Raw genomic sequence first — 20,676 nt, forward strand, 5'->3', positions numbered from 1 at the left:
AGAGAGCAAAGTGCGCCGGACCGGCGAGGTGGGTGAGCGATCAGCAAGTTATCTTTGGTCCGCCGTGTGGGCGGGGAGAAGTGAGGCTGAGGGAGAGGTGGAAGAAGAGGCAGAACCGGGACTCGCAAGCAGTTAGTAGTGAAGTGAGACAAAGCGTTAGAAGGGACGCGAGACTCAGCCAGCCACACACTGTTTAAGGGTTGTGGGGAGCGGACAGAAATAGAGGCAAAAGAAGAGGTGTGAGGAAAGCGGGTGGACAGAGAGAAGCAGAGAGGAGACTTTGCGCGGATCGAAGAAGCCAAAGCAGAGGGTTAAGAAAGGTCTGAGAGGAGACAGATGAAGCGGGCGGCTCGGCGGGATCTAGGAAGAGACAATAAGCGTTACCTCTAGAGAAATCTGAGGAAAGGGAGATAATATTGTAGTCTTCATTACAATCACAATCATAGCCCTGCAGCCGAAGAAGTAAGCAGTGCACACTAGTACAAAGAGGCGCACAGTAAGACACCAGCCCCGGAGAAAGAGCGCCAAGTGCCGTAGTAACAGCTCAGCAACCCAGGAAAAAAGAGGAGGCGGGAGTAGACCATGTTTTACAGGAAAACAAGCAGCCTCAAATTTCATCAAGACCCTGGAGCCATATCCAGTGTGTTCACTCAAGGTAAAACCAAGACACTTCCCGCCCCAACAACCTAGATCTACGTGCCTGCCGCGTGTTATGTTTCTGTACCATTTGTGCAACCTATGCTTTCTGGTCCTATCTTTGAAATCATTTTCTATGTCTTCATGTTTCGATTTGGCCAGCTCAGGGTTAGGGTTAGGGTCTGGGTCTGACACACGAGAAGGAAAAAAAGACTCGTGAACTGAATCGAAGTCTGCTGACATTGTTTTAGCATATTATATATAACCTCAGGGTTTTGAAATCGTAGTACATTACTGTTCCTTGAATATTCCAAGTACTTCGGTGCTTCGTTTTGAAAGAGATGCCTACCATTTAGATAACTTTAAATTCAAATAGGTGCTTTTAAAAACTGTTTTTTTTTAAAAAAAACAACAACAAAGAAACGTTTGCCAGATGAGGAAAAGATTCTGTACCACTTATCTCCAAGCTCATTAATACCATATTTTTATCTTGCATGTAAGCTACTTTTTGCATCTATGGTCATTCTATCGTAAATAATAGAAGATAGATAATTTAGGAACAACATTCAAACTCTGACAGGCAAATATTATGGAAATAAGTGACTTTAAGCCTGATTTGCAGTTAAGATTCAATATACTGAAGTTTTGTTGTGTTTTTCTTTAACATTTGAAGTTAAATTTGATACCTCTTTTTATCATAACTTCTGAAATTACATGTAGGAAAATTTCAAATAATTCCTTTAACATTAAAATGGTTACAAATAATTCCTAACATGATTATTGTTGTGATTATTATTATTATTACATTTTCCTTACTCCTTCTATGTTGCTTAAAATGCCAAAAAAGTCATTGAAGCGTTTACTTAAGATAGACAAAAGTCTAATAATATAATAGACATTGTTTTTCAGATAATCTTATTACTCAACATCTATGTTTTGATATGGTAAGAAATAGCATATTTGGGTTAGCATCCTTATGATGTCATGGAAGTGAAGCTTTCTGTATCTCATTTAAGTATTTGAAATTGGCAGACGTCTGCAGTGTTTATTGCTTGCAATTTCTTCATTGCTGTCGTGCTATACATTGGTTTTGAGAGTCTAAATTTTGTCAGATGTTTTGTGTGTATGTATGTACGTGTATGTGTGTGTGTATACGCACACATACACATACATACATACATACATACATACATGTATGCTGGTCTTGAAAATCTACAAAAACCCTATCTATCTATCCTATCTATCTATCTATCTATCTATCTATCTATCTATCTATCTATCTATCTATCTATCTATCTATCTATCTATCTATCTATCTATCTATCTATCTATCTAATCTATAGAGAGAGCATGGATTCATTTTTTTCTCCTCCCATATATCTAAGTTCATGCTGAGAACTTGTCCAACTAAGCTATGTTAACTGATATAAGCTAAGCAATAGTCCCTTAAAGTGTGATTTTATCTTTTTATTTGATGTAAATCTATGTGTTACTTCTGTCCAGTTTTTAAAAAGTTGATGAGCAAATATGTTGTTTTTAAGTCCATTTAGAACAGCTTACCTACTGCTTATCCATTGCTTAAAATATAACAGATAAACTGTAAGAATGATATTGGGGTTTTATATTTTAATTTGTTTGATTCAAACTACTTTCTAACTCAAAAAGAAATAAACCACATACTGTTTTTAAGGTAAGGTGCATCAAATTAAGTTTGCAAATTACTAATTTTTCAATGGTTTCACTCTGTTTGAAACTGAACCCTATTAACTTGAGAACTGTAGCATTAACACTGTCAGAGTATGCTCTACTTCTGACTTAGGGTGTGTACTCTTTGTAATGCTTCTTAATGAAGAAGCATCTCAGTCTACCATAAAGAAGTATAATTGAAGAGGAGAGTGGTGATTGGCTGTGGCTACTAAAAAAAACAAAGGTAAAAGCTGTTTGTAAAACATAGTGAATCATTATTTGAATTCTACTACAGTATACGATTTATAGTGTTAAAATAATGGTTGGGTATTTTATATCTCTTTTAAGAAAATCTTAGCAAAATCTTTGCATAAGAACTAAATGAAAGAAGTTTAGTACTTGGAGAAAGGCCGGGCGCCTTTGCTCCGCTGTGCTCCGCTGCGTTGGGGGGACGGTGAGTGTGGTGATGTGTTTTGGGACTGGGCGACCGGCTTCCTTTGCCGCCGCTGCTGCTATCCCGGACACGCCCCCCCTCTTCTTCCACCGCGGCGTCTCTGCCTCTTCGCCACCACTGTTACGGGGCTTTTTTCTACCCAATGCCTCAGCTGCTGCGGCCTCTCACACCCTGCAGCCAGCCTCTTCCGCTGTTGCCGCTGCCACCCGCTGCTGTCCCAGGCGCGCCTCCTCGGACGGCGCTGTCCTCCGACCACCTCGCCCTCAGCGCCGCCTTTTTGGGGAGTCGGTGTGCCCGGAGATTGAGCGACCATCTTCCTCCGCCGCCACCATTCCTGGCCCCAGACGCGGCCTCATCCTCTTCTTCTCCTTTGCTCTGATTTTTCGGACAACGCCACCGCGAGGGACTTTTTCTGCTCACTGCTCTGGCTACTACAGTGGCCATGAAGATCTTTTGCCATGCTGGTAGCTTTGCGTTTTGTTCCCATGTCACACGGCCCCCGCAGAAAGAGACGATGGGAGACGAGGAAGACGCGGACAGGGATTCTGCGCCCCCTCCAACTGGCGCCAACCTCCCCAGCCACCTTAGACTTTCGGACTTTCTCCATTTTTCCGGGCCTCGCAGGAGAGAAGAGAAGAGAGAGAACGAGGAACCTTTTCCTCCCAAATTACTATCGGTCCCAGTCATTCTGAACTTGCACAAACCGCCCTTGCGGATTTAAGAACTGTGTTTTTAGCCTGTTTGTAGAGTGCATGAATGTATGAATGTGAGAGAGAATGTACCCACTTTTTAACTTAATTAATTTATTATATTATTGTATTCTATTTTAGTGATTATTGTGGGGTGTGAATGAGGAGAATGCCTGCGTGGTATGTATGATAGGTGTCAGATGCAACTTCATTTAATAATCAGGAAAGAAACCATTCAGCTCCATTTGTTTGAAATCAAATGTACTTTTACTAATTATAAATGAACAGTAGCAAAGCTAAGCTGAATCTGGTTAATTAGGTGTGAAAGCAAAGAATATCATGTATAATTCAATCTCCTTCCCTTGGCACCCCAGTCCATAGTCTAATTATAATGCACCCAACTGTCAGGTGGGAGATAACTTCAAAAGATATCACCAGGATGGAATGCCGGACAGTTAACCTTGGCGGGAAACTCCTTTCCTCCACATGCGCAGTAAGATGGTCAGGTCAACGTCTAGAATCTTCCTCCAGCACATCATGATTCCCCTCCCAATTACTATGCCCCCCTCCCCGTTACAATGGCAGCCGAAGCAAGCAGCAAAGCAGAGGCTGACGATAGGACTGGGAGCACGACATGGAGCCCTCTCCACTGAGTGCAGAAGCAGAAGTGGATGGGAACCCAGTTCCACCACCCGTCCTAGAATGAATGGTGTGCGCGGCCTGCCGGGAAGAATGGGGGCCATGGGAGAGGGGGGAGGGTCTACGGGGATGGGGGAGGGTCGGAGCATTTTGGTTACGACCGGGAGGGGCAGATATGATGGGAGCTGTAGCCATTATTGGGGAAGAAGGACTCGCTACATCACAGCGATTCCTTGTTCCGGCCCCTCAAGCTCAACTCAAGGACCTGGTGACAGAGGAGATCAGGGCCCTGGTCTCAGGTTGCTGTTGCTAAATGCCAGGTCCATGGTAAATAAAGCTCCCCTCATCCGGGACTTAATTTTAGACAAGGGGGCAGACCTGGCATGTATAACTGAAACCTGGCTGGGCCAAGAGGGAGAAGTCCCCCTCTCAGAAATGTGCCCAGAAGTGTTCCAGGTGCTCCACCAACCATGACACCAGAGAAAGGGGTGGGGGACTGGAAATTATTATCCGAGGATCATTAGTTCCTTGCAGGATCCCTGCTCCAGAGATTGTGGGGTGTGAGTCTCTTCTCTTGAAGTTGGACCTAGGGTTTCAAGTGGGCTTGTTTTTGATGTACCTACCTCCCAGCTGCATCACAACAGCCCTGCCTGCACTCCTAGAGTCAGTAGCCGAGTTGGCGGTTGAGTTCCCCAGACTGATAGTACTGGGGGACTTCAACCTACCATCTCTAGGTGAATGCTCTGATGGGGCTCAACCATGGACTTGACCCAGGTAATTCAGGGTCCGACTCATAGAGCGGGACACACGCTCGACTTAGTGTTTCTCTCGGGGCAGTGGAGACGTGATCTTGAGCTAAGGGGAATAGAGATCTCGCCCTTGTCATGGTCAGATCACTTCCTGTTGAGGCTTGATTTTCGGAAGCTACTCCCCCACTGCAGGGAGGTGGAACCGATTAAATGGTTCCGCCCCAGGCACCTGATGGACCCGCTGGGATTTCAGAAGGAGCTTGGAGAGATACCTGACTCCCTTGCCCACAATCCGACAGAGTCCTTGGTCGCCGCCTGGAATACAGCGGCGACTGAGGCGCTAGACCGGATTGCGCCTTTGTGGCCTCTCCGCAGCAGTGGATCCAAGAGGGCACCTTGGTTTACCGAGGAACTCCGGGAGATGAAGCACCAAAAGAGACGCCTAGAGCAACGCTGGAGGGCTAATAACTCCGAATCTGACTGAACACTATTAAGAGCCTTTATAAGGACTTATTTAGTGGCGATACAGGCGGCAAAATGTGCACATTTTCCCGCTCTTATTGCGTCCGTGGAATCTCGCCCAGCCACCCTGTTTAGGGTGACCCGCTCCCTCCTGAAACGTGAGGAGGCGGGGAAACCCCTGCAGGGAAGAGCTGAGGAGTTGTTCAGTTTCTATCGGATAAAATACTTGGGCAGTGCCAGCGGAGTTGCCGAGAGAGAGTCTTGGTCAGATTTACTGGGATGAGTTCGAGCTTGTCACCCCTGAGGAAGTGGACAAGGCCATGGGAGCGATGAGTGCCTCCACCTGTTTACTGGACCCGTGCCCCTCCTGGCTGGTTTCAACCAGCAGAGAGGTAACATGAGGCTGGCTCCAGATGATTACGAACGGATCTTTGCAGGAAGGGTCTTTCCCACAACCATTAAAGGAAGCGGTGGTAAGACCCCTCCTCAAGAAGCTTTCTCTGGACCCAACTATTCTTAAGAACCATCGTCCTGTCTCCAACCTTCCTTTTTTGGGGAAGGTTGTTGAGAAGGTGGTGGCGCTCCAGCTCCGACGGACCTTGAATGAAGCGGATTACCTAGATTCCTTTCAGTCTGTTTTCATGCCTGGGTACAGCACGGAAACCGCTTTGGTCTCACTGACCGATGATCTCTGGCGGGCCAGGGATAGGGGACATTCCTCTATCTTGGTGCTCCTTGACCTCTCAGCGGCCTTCGATACCATTGACCGTGGTATCCTTCTGCGACAGCTGGAGGAGGTGGGAGTGAGAGGCACCGTTTTACGGTGGTTCTCCTCTTACCTCTCAGGTTGCAGTCGGTGTTGGTCGGGGGGCAAAGGTCGATCCCTAGGCCCCTTACATGTGGTGTGCCATAGGGTTCGGTCTTGTCCCCCCTCCTATTTAACATCTACATGAAGCCGCTGGGCGAGATCATTAGATCGCACAGGCTGGGCCTCCTCCGAATTCCATCCGCCAGTCAATGTCGACTGGCGACTACACGGAGGAGAGCCTTTTCTGTTGCAGCTCCGACCCTGTGGAACGAGCTCCCCGTTGAGATTCGTACCCTCACCACCATCCAGACCTTCCGCACAGCCCTCAAGACCTGGCTCTCCCAGCAGGCCTGGGGATAGGTTTCCAATTTACCCGCCCGAGTGCTGACTGTTGAATGCATGTTGTGTTTATCATTTTATTTTGTTCACTATTGTTTGTCTTTGGTACTGCACCCCCTCCCCTTGTGATTGTAAGCCGCCCTGAGTCCCCTCAGGGAGAAGGGCGGCCTATAAATCTCAATAAAATGTAAAAAAAAAAAAAAAGTAATTCGACAGCACGGGGTTAAATACCATCAATATGCAGATGATACGCAATTGTATCTCTCTGCCCCGTGCCAGCTTAGTGTAGCAGCGGGCGTGATGTGCCGATGCCTGGAAGCTGTCAGGATCTGGATGGGGGTGAACAAACTTGCACTTAATCCCGACAAGACTGAGTGGCTGTGGATGCTGCCCCCAAAGGACAGCCCAGATAGCCCACCCTTAATCCTGGGGGGTGAGAATTTACACCCCTCACAGAGGGCTTGCAATTTGGGGGTCCTCCTGGATCCACAGCTGACATTGGAACACCATCTGTCGGCTGTGACCAGGGGGGGGGGGCTTTGCCCAGGTTCGCCTGGTGCACCAATTGCGGCCCTACTTGGATCGGGAGGCACTCCAAACGGTCACTCACGCCCTTGTCACCTCAAGGCTGGACTACTGCAATGTGCTCTAATGGGGCTGCCCTTGTAAAGTGTTTGGAGACTACAACTAGTCCAGAATGCAGCCGCGCGAGCGATATTGGATGTACCAAGGTACACCCACATTACACCTATCCTCCACGAGCTGCACTGGCTTCCTATTGGTCTCCGGACGCAATTCAAGGTGCTGGTTATTACCTTTAAAGCCCTACATGGCTTAGGACCAGGGTACCTGCGAGACCGCCTACTGTCATATACCTCCCAGCTGCCGGTGAGATCCCACAGGGTGGGCCTCCTTTAGATGCCGTTAGCCAGACAATGTCGGCTGGCGGCTACCCGGAGGACAGCCTTCTCTGTGGCTACTCTGACCCTTTGGAATGAGCTACCCCCAGAGATCCGGACCCTACCCACTCTCATGGCCTTCAGAAAAGCTGTTAAAACCTGGCTATTCCGGCAGGCCTGGGGCTGTTGACCTCACTGTTGAGGTCCAACCCCGATCAGATTGAGTGCATGTGTGATGTTTTTTAAACCTGTCTTTCCTTTATTTTTTATTACTTCTTTTTTCTTTTGCTTTGTAAGCCGCCCGTTGTCCTTTGGGATTGGGCGGCCTATAAATATTGCAAATAAATAAATAAATAAATAAAACAAAATACAGAAAAAAATTGAGTCTTCTAAAAGATAGATAAGTTGGACTTCCGGTGACGTCATTGGCTATGACGACAGGCTTGGAGATAGCTCTGAAGCCTAGCTGACAAACCAGGGGTCTGGTGGCATAAAGAGCAGCCGTTTGCTGGCCTCGGAGGGACTCAGCGAAGAACAGAGGTGCTTCTTTGCAGGCGGGGGGAAGTGCGATCTCCTCGGCAAAGCAGAGGCTTAGCCCTGATCCCAGATGTCTGAAGAGGGATGCACGGCGGTCCCAAAGCCATGACACAGCACTTTTGTTTGGCGTAGGATTTTTGGTGTGAATCTGGACGCCCTAAACTTTCTCGAAGAGTAATTTGGATTTACTATTTGGTTACTGCATCTCTGGCAATTTTTTTTCTTTCCTCTTCGATGGGATTTTAGCGGCAATTACGACAAACAGAAGCAAATGAATTAACAATCAAAGAAGGATTAACATCATAAAGAGTCGTCGAAGGCGGCCTAGGTGGTGGAAACAGAGGAGGGAGAGTGGTTTTTATCCTGAGGCACAGCTGATAATAATCGGCGGACTTGCCCTGCCTGCTCCCAAGATTTTTGGAAAACTATTGTGCTGCTATAGGAGATTTAAGGCTCCATTTGAGACAGTCAATATTATATCTACTGTGCGCATTGTTTTCTCTTTTTTTTGGAGCTGGAGTTGGACACTTGAAAGGGGAATATTTTGAGCTGAACTTCCCTTTCTTTTTGTTCTCTTCTCTTTTTGTTCTCTTCTCTTTGAGGTTTGATTCCTTTTTTTGTGTTGGTGTATTTGTCCCCCCCCCTTCTTTCCTTTTTTTCCTGATATGAGCCCCCTCTTGTACTTTTTTTAGATCTCTGTATGGGACTATATTCATATATATTTTTCCTTATAGATAGCAGCAAAATAAGTTGGAACATTGCTTAAACTGGTAGCAGATAGCTTATGAAGCAGTGGGATATTCTTAACCTAATTGATATGAGCTGGGCAAAGGTGGGGGGGGGAAACCTCGGCATTACCTACTCAGTCGTCCCCATCTACAACCCCTCCAACACTACACAGAACTTTAGACAATATGGCTGGGGTAGAGAAGGCACCCACATTGCAAAATATACAGACAACTTTGCTATCGATACAAAATAATATGGCTAGGAATCAAGAGGTCACCGAAAAATCCCTGGCTGACATTAAAAATGAAATGGGAGACATGAGGGGTGAAATGAAACAGCAAAAGGAGATCTGGGCAAAAATGGAGAAACAGGAGGGTCAAATTCAAGATTTGGGAGTAAAAATGAAGGAAAGTGAAGGGAACATGGCGAGGTGGGAGATGAGGCAGCTACATATCAATAGAAGGTTGGAAGATGAGATTGCTATGTTGGAATTAGAAAAGTCAGCCTTCTTTCTCAGATTTCAAAATATTCCAGAGGAAAGAGGGGAGGAACTGAAGGAAATTATGGTTGAGATGATTGCAGGGATCGCCCAGAAAGATAAGCTGTTGATACAGAGTGACATTGATGACGTGTATAGGGTCTATACTTCTTATACTAGGAGACAGAAACTGCCACGTGAAGTGCACGTGAGGTTTAGCAAACGATCCCTGAGAGAAGAAATTTACCAGAAGGCACGTGACCAGAATACCATGTATGCGGGGGAAATGGTGATAGTACTAAAACAGATACCAAGAAGAGTGAGGGAAAGGAGGCAGAAATATCAGGACCTAACAACACAATTGAGGAAACTTCAGGTGATGTATAGGTGGCTTTTCCCAGAAGGGGTGTCCTTCCTCTGGCAAGGCCAGAGGTTTCGGATTGAATCATTGCAAGATGCACAAGACTTTATGGAAAGCCAGTTGAAGAGGGGAACTCAGAATAACGATGGAGAATTGGATAACAAGAGCCGAGGAGAGGAGCGAAAGAATAGTATCCCGGGAGATGAGAAAGGGGGAAATGAGAATCAAAGCAGAGATGAGAGACTGCAGACGAGGCAGACAACAAAATCCAAAGCTTTACACAAATAAACATGGCGGATGAACTCCGCTTAATTTCTTTAAATATAAATGGTTTGAATTCAATAAGAAAGAGAAATAAAATACTGAATGCTTTACGAAAAAAGAATTGTAATCTGACATGCCTGCAAGAAGTACATATAGTGAACCACCAGCAAAATGTGTTGTATTACCCCCGGCTGGGTATAATGTATACAAGTTTAGCAGATGAAAAGAAAAGGGGCATTGTGTTGTATGTTAAAGATCATATCAATTCTAAATTGGTGTATAGTGATGGGGAGGGGAGACTTTTAATGGTTGAATTGAAATTTGGTCGATATAAAATTTTGCTGGTGGTCATATACGCACCGAATGACAACCAAAGTACTTTCTTTAGAAAGTTGCATCTAAAAATTGCAGAGTTAGGCTATGACCACATATGTGTGGTGGGTGATTATAACGCTGTGGCAGATAGGACAATGGATTATAACCCAGGAAACATCCAAAAGGGGGGGAAATTAAGAGAAAGGAGGAGAGTTCTCCCCAAAACTTTTGAAGACCTGAGGGAGGAATATGAATTAAAAGATGTATGGCGTGAACTCCACCCACAAAAACAACAATTTACTTTCTTTTCACATAGACATCAATCCTGTTCTAGGATTGACGTGGCCTGGTTGACACCAGAAATTGGGGATTTGATTAAGGAAGCAGCAATTGAGGTTAATACCTGGGCCGATCATAATCCACTCTTATTGGTGTGGAAAGGAGTAAGGCAGGGGAGGAAGAGAAGGTGGATGATGAATACAGAGATAGTGAAAGAACAAGAATTTCAGCAAATGTTTAAAAGGGAAATGAGGTTTTTTTTTTGAAGAAAATAGGAAGGGAGTAACTCCACAAATACTTTGGGATACGGCCAAGGCTTATATGAGAGGCCTAGCTATTAATTATACAACAGGCACACAGAGGAAAAAATTAGAAGAGAGGGCAAAATGGGTAGCTAAATTGGAGGTGGTAGAAAAAGCCTTGCAACAGGACCCACTAGATGATAAGAAAAAAGAAGAAATGGCTAGAATTAAGCACGGGCTCTCTCTTCTAGACCAGGAGGATGTTGCTTGGAAACTTAGGGGGATTAAGCAAAACTTTTTTGAGCATGTTGGCTCTCTTATAGACTTCGGAAAGAAAGAGAGAGCAGACATATAGCTCAACTGCAGAATAGTAAAGGGGAATTAGTAAAAACCAAGGGGGAGAAACAGGAAATTATTCAAGGTTTTTTTCAGCAACTGTATAGTAGAGAAGAAATTTCTGAGGACCAAATTAAGGAATTTTTAGATAATGCAAATCTACCCAAGATCTCAAATGAAGCGAAAAGGGTACTGAACCAAAAGATAACAATAGATGAATTAGAAAAGTCAGTCAAAAAAATGGAAAACAATAAAACTCCTGGCATGGATGGTTTGCCAGTTGAAATCTATAAAACTTTTTTGGAAATCTTAGGACAAGAGATGATAGTAATATTTAATGCTGTCTTGACGGATTCTATCGCACCGAAATCATGGGCTGAGGCCTATATAACCCTTTTGCCTAAAGCTGGAGCTGACCGTACCCAAATTAAAAACTATAGGCCCATTTCACTTTTGAATGTGGATTATAAAATCTTTGCAGCTATACTGGCAGATAGACTTAAATTCTTCCTTAGTAAATTTATACACCCTGATCAGAACGGCTTCCTGCCGTCAAGGTATTTGAAAGATAATGTTAGAATTATTTTGGATGCCTTAGAATATTATGAAGCCCGGCCGGATAAATAAGTGGCCTTTATGTTTCTTGACGCACAAAAGGCTTTTGATCGGGTAAATTGGAAGTTTATGTTGTCACAATTAGAAAATATGATGTTTGGAGAAAACTTCTTAAATGCGATTCGGGCAATTTATGTATGACAAACCGCGACATTGGTAAATGGAGAAGAGGCGGGTGATATTGAGATTGGTAAAGGCACAAGACAAGGATGCCCATTATCCCCCCTACTGTTTATCCTCACATTAGAACCCCTCCTTAGAATAGTGAGGAGTGATACACAAATTAAAGGGTTACAAGCTAAAGCTCAGGAATTTAAGGTCCAGGCTTTTGCTGACGACCTTGTTTTTATCCTGGAGGATCCTATGGCTTCTGGGATACAACTTTTATGTAAAATAGAGGAGTACGGTAGGATAGCGGGGCTACGTATAAATAAAGAGAAGACAAAACTGTTAATTAAGAATATGACTTTGAACCAGAAAAGGGAAGTACAAAGCCTGCTAGGGATTAACATGGCCCATAAAATACAAGACATATGTATTACCGAAATTTTTGTTTCTGTTTCAAACGGCACCAACTAAATTGGACAAATTTTTTTTTAAAATCTTTGGAGACAATAGTGGCTTGATTTATATGGCAAGGCAAGAAAGCACGAATTAAAGCCCAAATGTTGCAAAAACGTAAAGAACTGGGAGGCTTCGGAGTACCCAACTGGGAAGCATATTATAATGCAGCAATTATGACATGGGTGAAGGATTGGGTGACGTTGAGTAGAAGGTGCCTATTGGCTATAGAGGGACATGACCTCCCCCAGGGATGGCATGCCTCTCTCTGGCAAGAAAGAGACATCCCCCCATAGGTACTTCATGGGACATTATATTCGGAAGATTTTGATGGGGGGGTGGGAAAAGATGAGGAAAAAAATACTATCTTAGGGTTCCGTGCTGGTTGGCACCGTTAGAGGCCTTAACGCATCCCAGTTTATTTAATTGGACAAGAAACATAACACATAAAGACATTATGACAGAAGATGGCAACATGAAAACAAAGATGGAATTAGAGCAGCAGGGCAGGAATCTGGAATGGTGGGAATATTTGCAGGTTAGAAACAGGTTTAAAAGCGATAAGGTTTGGGTAGATAAGGATCTACCCAAACCCTCAGGGGCTAGGTAAGATTCTGTTTGGTGGAGACAAGAAAATGTTATCAAAGATTTATCAATTTTTGACCTGCCAAGATGCTAAAGAAGAGATGGATAAAAGCCTTCTAACAGCATGGGAGAGAAACTTTGGCTATGAGATTGAAATGGGCAAATGGTGGGATCTAGGGAGTAAGACTATTAAACTTACAATATCTACAGCATTCAAAGAAAACATATACAAGATAGTTTATAGATGGCACTTCCGCCCAACGAGGTTAGCCAAAATGTTTCCTGGGTTATCTCCAATGTGTTGGAAATGTGGAAGAAAGGATGGCACATTCTACCATATTTGGTGGTCCTGTACTGAGGCCACGAAATACTGGAGAAGGATTCAAAAATGGCTAAAAGAGGTTACCGGGGCAAGCATGGAATGGAAACCCGAGAATCTTTTACTAAGCATTAAACCAGAAAACATGAGCAATTCAATATGGCATTTGAGCCAACATATAATTGTGGCCGCAAGAATAACTTATGCACAATTTTGGAAATCCACTACCATACCGTCGGAAGATGCTATAATTCAAAAGATCTATGAATGTGCAGAATTGGACAGAATGACGGGTTGACTGAGGGACAAAGGAGAAATGGAACATTATCTTAGCTGGAACCTATGGTATATGTGGGCGGCAAGGAGAACAGCAGGGACTTAAAATGGGGAAAGTTAAATAGCAGTTGTTAACAATGGGAACTAAAAGTGAACATGGGTATTGTAATAGATCCCTGAATTTTGTAATGAGAAGATGTGGCTTAGAGACCTAACAATGAGAAAGGAAAAAAAAGTTGGGCTGTGAATGACTGTCACCGCGGGGGGGGGGGAGGGGGGTTGTATGTTTAAAATTGTATTTGTATGTTTTACTCTTAAAAAAATGTATAACTAATAAAGATTACTTTAAAAAAAATAAAAGATAAGTTTTATATTACAAAACAATTTAAGTTGTAAAATGTATTATTTCTTGAGTCTGACTAATAAAATGTTATAAAATGGCTCCATTAAATAATAAAATAAATATATTTTTAAGTGTGAAAGAAATGTCTGATATTTAAATAAAAAGCATGAATGATGTAGTTACATATTATATCTATGTACTATGTATTACAAGTTTCTCAGTTCATATAATTCATCACTTTTTTGATATTTGCAGAAAGCAGCAGTCAACAACTAGTGATATTAATTGATAAAATAACATCCATATAAATTTACTATAATTCATTATGTATGAATATAAAATCCTTAGATATGGATTTGATTATAGAAGTTGCATTTCACAAAATGTTTAACATTTTAATAGTTTGAAATAGTATCTTGAATTCTGCATGCTTAATTAACTTAATTTAATGTAAGTGATCCAAATAAGATTTCATTGCTCAAGCAAATTTCTTCGGTTCCATTCATGTATCTGAAAGTACAGTCTTTCACATAGAAGTATGTTATTTTGCTTTTGTGTATGCACAAATTTGGCTCTGTGTGTATTACCAAGTTGTTCTGAACTCTGAATATTTTCAGATATATAGAGAATCTGGTGGAACTGATCAAAGATATACTATTTGAAACAGTTCTTCCCAATTTATCTTTTCAAAGGATTATTTTCCAGAAAAAGAAGCCAATATGTATATATGTATATAAGAAGCCAAATCTTTAAAAGAATTTGCCATTTTGAATTATATAAGGAATTACACAAGGAATTAGTTATTCATGGAAAAAATGTAATCCTGTAAAATTCAAGAAATATCTTCATATTAACTGAATTAAAGTTATAGTTATATAATGGAGGATAAACTCAGATATGAAAAATAAAATGTGGACATTCTGAGTTTGGAACTCAAAGGGTATAAAAGTCTACGTTCAAATATCCAAGAAAATGAGTATGTCATATTTCCTAGAATTTATTGAGTGCTTAATTGACCATTGAAATACATGTCTACTTGCTTCTTATATTGTGTGTATATATGAAAAAACTAAACAAATTTGAGTGGGAAATTCAGTCATCAAATGGAACTTCAGCAGTTTTTTCTTACTGACTGTAGAACCTGATCTACTTTAATCTAACCTAAAGTATCAAATTGTATATTTTCCATTGATCATCAGCTATCTTGGTCAAAAGCTTAGTTTAATTTTTAAAATATATAGGTGAAACTCAAAAAATTAGAATATTGTGCAAAAGTTCATTTTTTTCAGTAATGCAACTTAAAAGGTGAAACTAATATATGAGATAGGCTCATTACATGCAAAGCAAGATAGTTCAAGCCGTGATTTATCATAATTGTGATGATTATGGTTTACAGCTCATGAAAACCCCAAATCCACAGTCTCAGAAAATTAGAATATTATGAAATGGTGCAATATTCTAGGCTCAAAGTGTCCCACTCTAATCAGCTAATTAAGCCATAACACCTGCAAAGGGTTCCTGAGCCTTTAAATGGTCTCTCAGTCTGGTTCAGTAGGAATCACAATCATGGGAAAGACTGCTGAGCTGACAGTTGTGCAGAAAACCATCATTGATACCCTCCATAAGGAGGGAAAGCCTCAAAAAGTAATTGCAAAAGAAGTTGGATGTTCCCAAAGTGCTATATCAAAGCACATTAATAGAAAATTATGTGGAAGGGAAAAGTGTGGAAGAAAAAGGTGCACAAACAGCAGGGATGACCGCAGCCTGGAGAGGATTGTCAGGAAAAGATTTGATTTGATTTGATTTGATTCAAAATCAATTGTCAGGAAAAGGCCATTCAAATGTGTTGGGGACTTTCACAAGGAGTGGACTGAGGCTAGAGTCAGTGCATCAAGAGCCACCACACACAGACGGAATCTGGTCATGGGCTTCAAATGTCATATTCCCCTTGTCAAGCCGCTCCTGAACAACAAACAAGTGTCAGAAGCGTCTTACCTGGACTAAAGAAAAACAGACCTGGTCTGTTGCTCAGTGGTCCAAAGTCCTTTTTTTTCCTGATGCGAGCAACTTTTGCATCTCATTTGGAAACCAAAGACCCAGAGTATGAAGGCAGAATGGAGAGGCACACACAGATGCTTGAAGTCCAGTGTGAAGTTTCCACAGTCTGTGTTGATTTGGGGAACCATGTCATCTGCTGGTGTTGGTCCACTGTGCTTCATTAAGTCCAGGGTCAACGTAGCCGTCTACCAGGAGATTTTGGAGCACTTCATGCTTCCTTCCACAGACGAGCTTTATGGGGATGCTGACTTCATTTTTCAGCAGGACTTGGCACCTGCCCACACTGCCCAAAGCACCAAAACCTGGTTCAATGACCATGGGATTACTGTGCTTGATAGGCCAGCAAACTCGCCTGACCTGAACCCCCTAGAGAATCTATGGAGCTTTGCCAAGAGAAAGATGAGAGACATGAGACCGAACAATACAGAAGAGCTGAAGGCCGCTATTGAAGCATCCTGTCTTCTATAACACCTCAGCAGTGTCACAGGCTTCAATACCACGCCACATTGAGGTAGTAATTGCTGCAAAAGGGGCCCAAACCAAGTACTGAGTACATATGCATGCTTATACTTTTCAGAGGTCTGATATTGTTCTATGACAATCCTTGTTTTATTGATTGCATGTAATATTCTAATTTACTGAGATTGTGGATTTGGGGTTTTCATGAGCTGTAAGCCATAATCATCACAATTATGGCAAATCACGGCTTGAACTATCTTACTTTGCATGTAAGAGTCTATCTCATATATTAGTTTCACCTTTTAAATTGCATTACTGAAATAAATGAACTTTTGCACGACATTCTAATTTTTCGAGTTTCACCTGTATGCATATACAGAACAGTCATAGAAATATTTTGCACAGAAAGAGTATTCTATTTTTTTAACATGCGATCATACAATATTTACATGCTACAGAAGTGTGTGTCTTAAAATAAAGGTCTGTATAATATAGGAGAACTGTTGTTGTCTCAGATACATAATACTCCAATTGATTTTTTGGGAGAAATATTAGCAAGTTATTTCTATAAATATACAGCCTATGAAACTATTTAGAAACCATAAGTGCAAATAATTGTAAAATCCTATGTCATTTGTCTTCGTAATTATTTTACTCAGTAAGACACATTACTTACACTAGCATAGTTTTCTTTGTGTATATACAATTTTAATATTTTTATAAAAATAAGTATGAAATTATAATTATTTAAAATGAGGAATTCATGAATCTGGAAACTAAGATTTGTTCACTTTTTTAAATGGATTTCATCATTTTTCATTGGGCCCAGTTAAAATGCTTTGAATATTGCAGCACAAGAAATAAGGATGTGAAAACCAACTACTAAGAGAGATAAATCAGTGTTTTTGACATTGGGAACTTTTGTTACAAAATGTACTTTTAAAATATTATTTACTTCTGAAATATCTTCAGTTGTTGGAAAGAACTTGATTGCAATAAATTATTAATGTTTATGAAACATTGGTTTAATTTAAACCCTTTTGTAAAATATGCAAAGTATTATGAACTGCATAATTGAAAGTGTGGTGTTGGGGGCTTGGAATACAGTAAGGTAAAATCGATAGAATGCAAGCACTTAAATGTATCCACTAAAATTATTCTTTCCTGAGATTATACACATTTTTTCTTTAATTTTAAAAAGCAAAGTTAAACAAAAATATGTATGAAAGATTGTGACCAAATAGATAAGAGGGTCTACAGCTCCTTTCTCTAGCACAATTCCTCCTTAATTGTTGGGTTAATTTTTGACTTAATCAATCTGTGTTAATTACATATATTATTTCATTGTTAATGTGCACTTTTTTCAGTGCTGTGTTAATACATGTTTGATTAACATTTGCATACCATGCCTTTGGATTTGTTGATTCTGGTTCTCTTTCTTTTTATTATCTGTGAATCTAAATTAAAAAGTGATAAGATTCTTTTGTGCAATATTTTTTCAGTAGACCAAAGTGATTTGAATAGCATATCTTTGTATTTACCAACATAATTGTAACATTTTTCTTTTGAATATATAGTTTATGGTTTTTTTCTCAAAAATTGGAGTACAAAGTGTTGGTGTTACTTACACCAACAATAATAGTTCAAATACAAATTGATGTAAAGGTTTTCCTCTTTGGCATGTATTAGAGACATTATAACTGTCCAGGTTATTTAATAGGAACCAAGTTCAGTTGATTTACCCTAGGTCTAACATAATGTTTATAATGTTTATCCACTAATAAGTAAAAGACAGTAACATTATATGAGAACAATAACATTAAATTATCATGTTTGTATCTTTAACATTATAAAAAATATTACTATGTTCTCCATAGTGATGGAGGTAGCATCCAAACTGGGTTGACATCATCCGATCACTAATAGGACTGATGAAGCTAATAAGTCTGATGAAACTGTTAAGCCACACCCCTGTCACTAGGCAGACCCAGCTTTTGACTCTCAGTGAGGATGGATGTATCATAGCATTGCTCCAGTGGCGTTGCTCATTATATGAATATATATCTGGGCATTTGTCAGAATAACTGATCAAGACCTTGTGAGTATTTGCTAAGGGAAGAGGTATAAGGGTTTGAGCCTCCCAGAAGTGACCATTGGTGCCTGTAGGGTGATGACAGGATTCTCCTCAGCAGCCTTTTGACAGCCACAGGTTCAGCTTCCCAAAATCAAGACTGACAGGAGCTCAGAAAGCCTAGTAGAGCTGCACACATCTCCTTCAAAGACAAACCTCGGGGGCACAGTAGGAGTGCTCCACCACTCCTTTTATCAAATAAAAGTTGAGCGGCAAACGCAGCAAGGACAAGCGGCTGCGGAGCACCCACAGAGTTATAAAGCGAGCACTGGAGGAGCTGTACAGGCAGGTAGGTTCCCTCTTCTCATTCCGCAGTTCCCTTGACAGCCTCCAACTTAAAGTAGCACAGCTGGCAGTTAAATAAGAATCACCATTTTGGAGGAGGAGGTAGTGTTGATTACCCCCCCACTGGCCCCACCGGTCTTGGTTCGCCGATTTTCAGACTCTATCAGTGGACAAATCCTGGAGGATCCCTCGGGTCAGGATCTCCCTCAACCAGGGGTTGCTGGAGCATCCAGACCTCAGTGGCTCCAGCTGACCACCAGGCACTTGAGTGGAGAGTCCTGAGGGAGGACAAATTTTCCACCAGGGTCATTTGGATGATCCAGGCTGCTAGAAGGCTGTCCAGAGAGCAAATATACAACTCGACTTGGTGTACGTTCTGTTCCTGGTGTGCTTTTAAGACTCTAGACTCAAATAGGGGGACTATACCCCAGGTCTTGGATTTCCTCCAGGATGGACTGGATAGGGGGTTGTTCCAAATACTGTTTGGAGGCGAGTAGCAGCTATCTCATCAGTGTTGACTTGTGGGGGACTCTTGTCCTTAACCCAGCACCCCACTGTGGCGTTTTCTGAAAGGGGCTACTAACTTCAAACCACCCAAGATACACAGGTACTCCACTTGGGTTTTATCTAAGGTCCTAGATGCTTTCACAGGTTCCCCATTTGAACCTTTACACACTGTGTCTCTGAGGTTCCTTACCCTGAAGGTAGCCCTCCTGGTGGCCATAACCTCACAAGGCGTATATTGGAGTTGTAAGCTCTTTCAACAAGAGAGGACCTCTGTATATTTCACCAAGACCATGTGTTATTGCACCTGGACCCCTCCATCACCAAGGTGTGCTCCTGTTTTCACCGGACTCAATAATTTATTCTTCCCAGTTTCTGCCCAGAACCATTGCATCCCCTAGAAAGAAAGTGGCACACCTTGGACATGAGGGCTCTAAAGATTTCCCTGAAGGAATTACCCCCTTGCCATTCAGGAAATCAGAGGCGCTATTTGTGTCCTTGTGTCCCAGCCTCTGTAGACCAGAAAATAACTGCCCCCACAGTGAGGGCCTGTATTGCCATGGCATATCAATCACAATCTATGACAGCACCGGGTAGGATGGTTGTGCCTGGGCATTGGGTGGGGGCGGAGTTTCCACGGTAGGCGCGGTATGTTGCCCGTGCGATGGATGTCGGCATCCTAAGTGACACCTGCAGGGAGCGCTGGTTCATCACCACCTGTTCGTAAAGCGACAGCTTCCCGTGTGTCCGCAGAAGAGGTGGCGTTCCTCCGGTGCTTCCGGAACGTGAGGCGCAGAGGCTCTGCAGGGTCACTGGAGGCCTTCCAGTAAGCTTTCGCAGCCAATTTAAGACAGGTCCAGTGAATCCAAGGCTTAATTTCAGCTACCTTAACAGCAAGGGGAGAACAAACAACAACAGTATACAGCCCACGCCATTTGGGGCTCAATGGTCCCTTCTTCCAGTCCTTCACCCAGACTTCTTGTCCTGGGCAGAAGTTGTGGACTGGAGTTACAATTACATGAGAACGACAATACAAAACATATTTTTACAATTGGTGGACTATGGCATTCAGGGCTTGCAACTGTTTGAGCTTCACCGTGTCTGCAACCTGTGGGGTGGGCAACACCTGTGGGCCAAGCAAATTAGGAACCCTCCCATACAACAATTCAAACGGCGAGACGCCAAACTCCTTGGTAGGAGCGCACCTCTTTGCCAGCAACGCCATGCTGAGGGCATCCGGCCATTTGAGATGGGTTTCCTGACAAATTTTGGCCAACTTATCCTTTATGGTGCAATTTGCCCTCTTGACCCTCCCACCTGAACTGGGCCTTGACGTGGGTAATCAGCAGCACATACCTGACATTGAGAGCAAACATCAGCTGCCAGGCTAGACAAATTGTTGATATAGACCTCCCGAGCCAAGGCTTTTTCCAAAGCCATCTTCCCTAAGTGCAAATGCTTATGCAGGGAGGAGACAGCGTCCCATGCCAACTGCTGAGGAATAAACACCCTTTTGTCCGACAGAACCCACCATCCATCTAGTAGTTCTGCACCCATCGCTTCAGCTTAGGTTGAAGCTTAGGTTGAAGCTTTGGGTTCCTGAGTGACTATACAATGGGGGTTGTTCTTCCTGGGCTG

At 42.5% G+C, this 20,676-nt stretch overlaps 1 protein-coding gene across 1 annotated transcript in view; it reads left to right on the plus strand.

Moving 5' to 3' along the window:
- Positions 1-202: 202 nt before the first annotated feature.
- Positions 203-20,676, plus strand: part of ARPP21 (cAMP regulated phosphoprotein 21) — a 147,646-nt gene continuing 127,172 nt past the window's right edge. The window contains exon 1 of the mRNA XM_087711855.1: positions 203-655. The gene's annotated coding sequence lies outside the window, so the exon portion shown is untranslated. The remainder of the gene's footprint in view (positions 656-20,676) is intronic.

The sequence above is a fragment of the Thamnophis sirtalis genome, unplaced genomic scaffold, assembly GCF_051295495.1.
Source record: "Thamnophis sirtalis isolate CommonGarterSnake01/CBP01778 unplaced genomic scaffold, rThaSir2_p1.2 scaffold_4, whole genome shotgun sequence".
Classification (NCBI taxonomy): domain Eukaryota; kingdom Metazoa; phylum Chordata; class Lepidosauria; order Squamata; family Natricidae; genus Thamnophis; species Thamnophis sirtalis.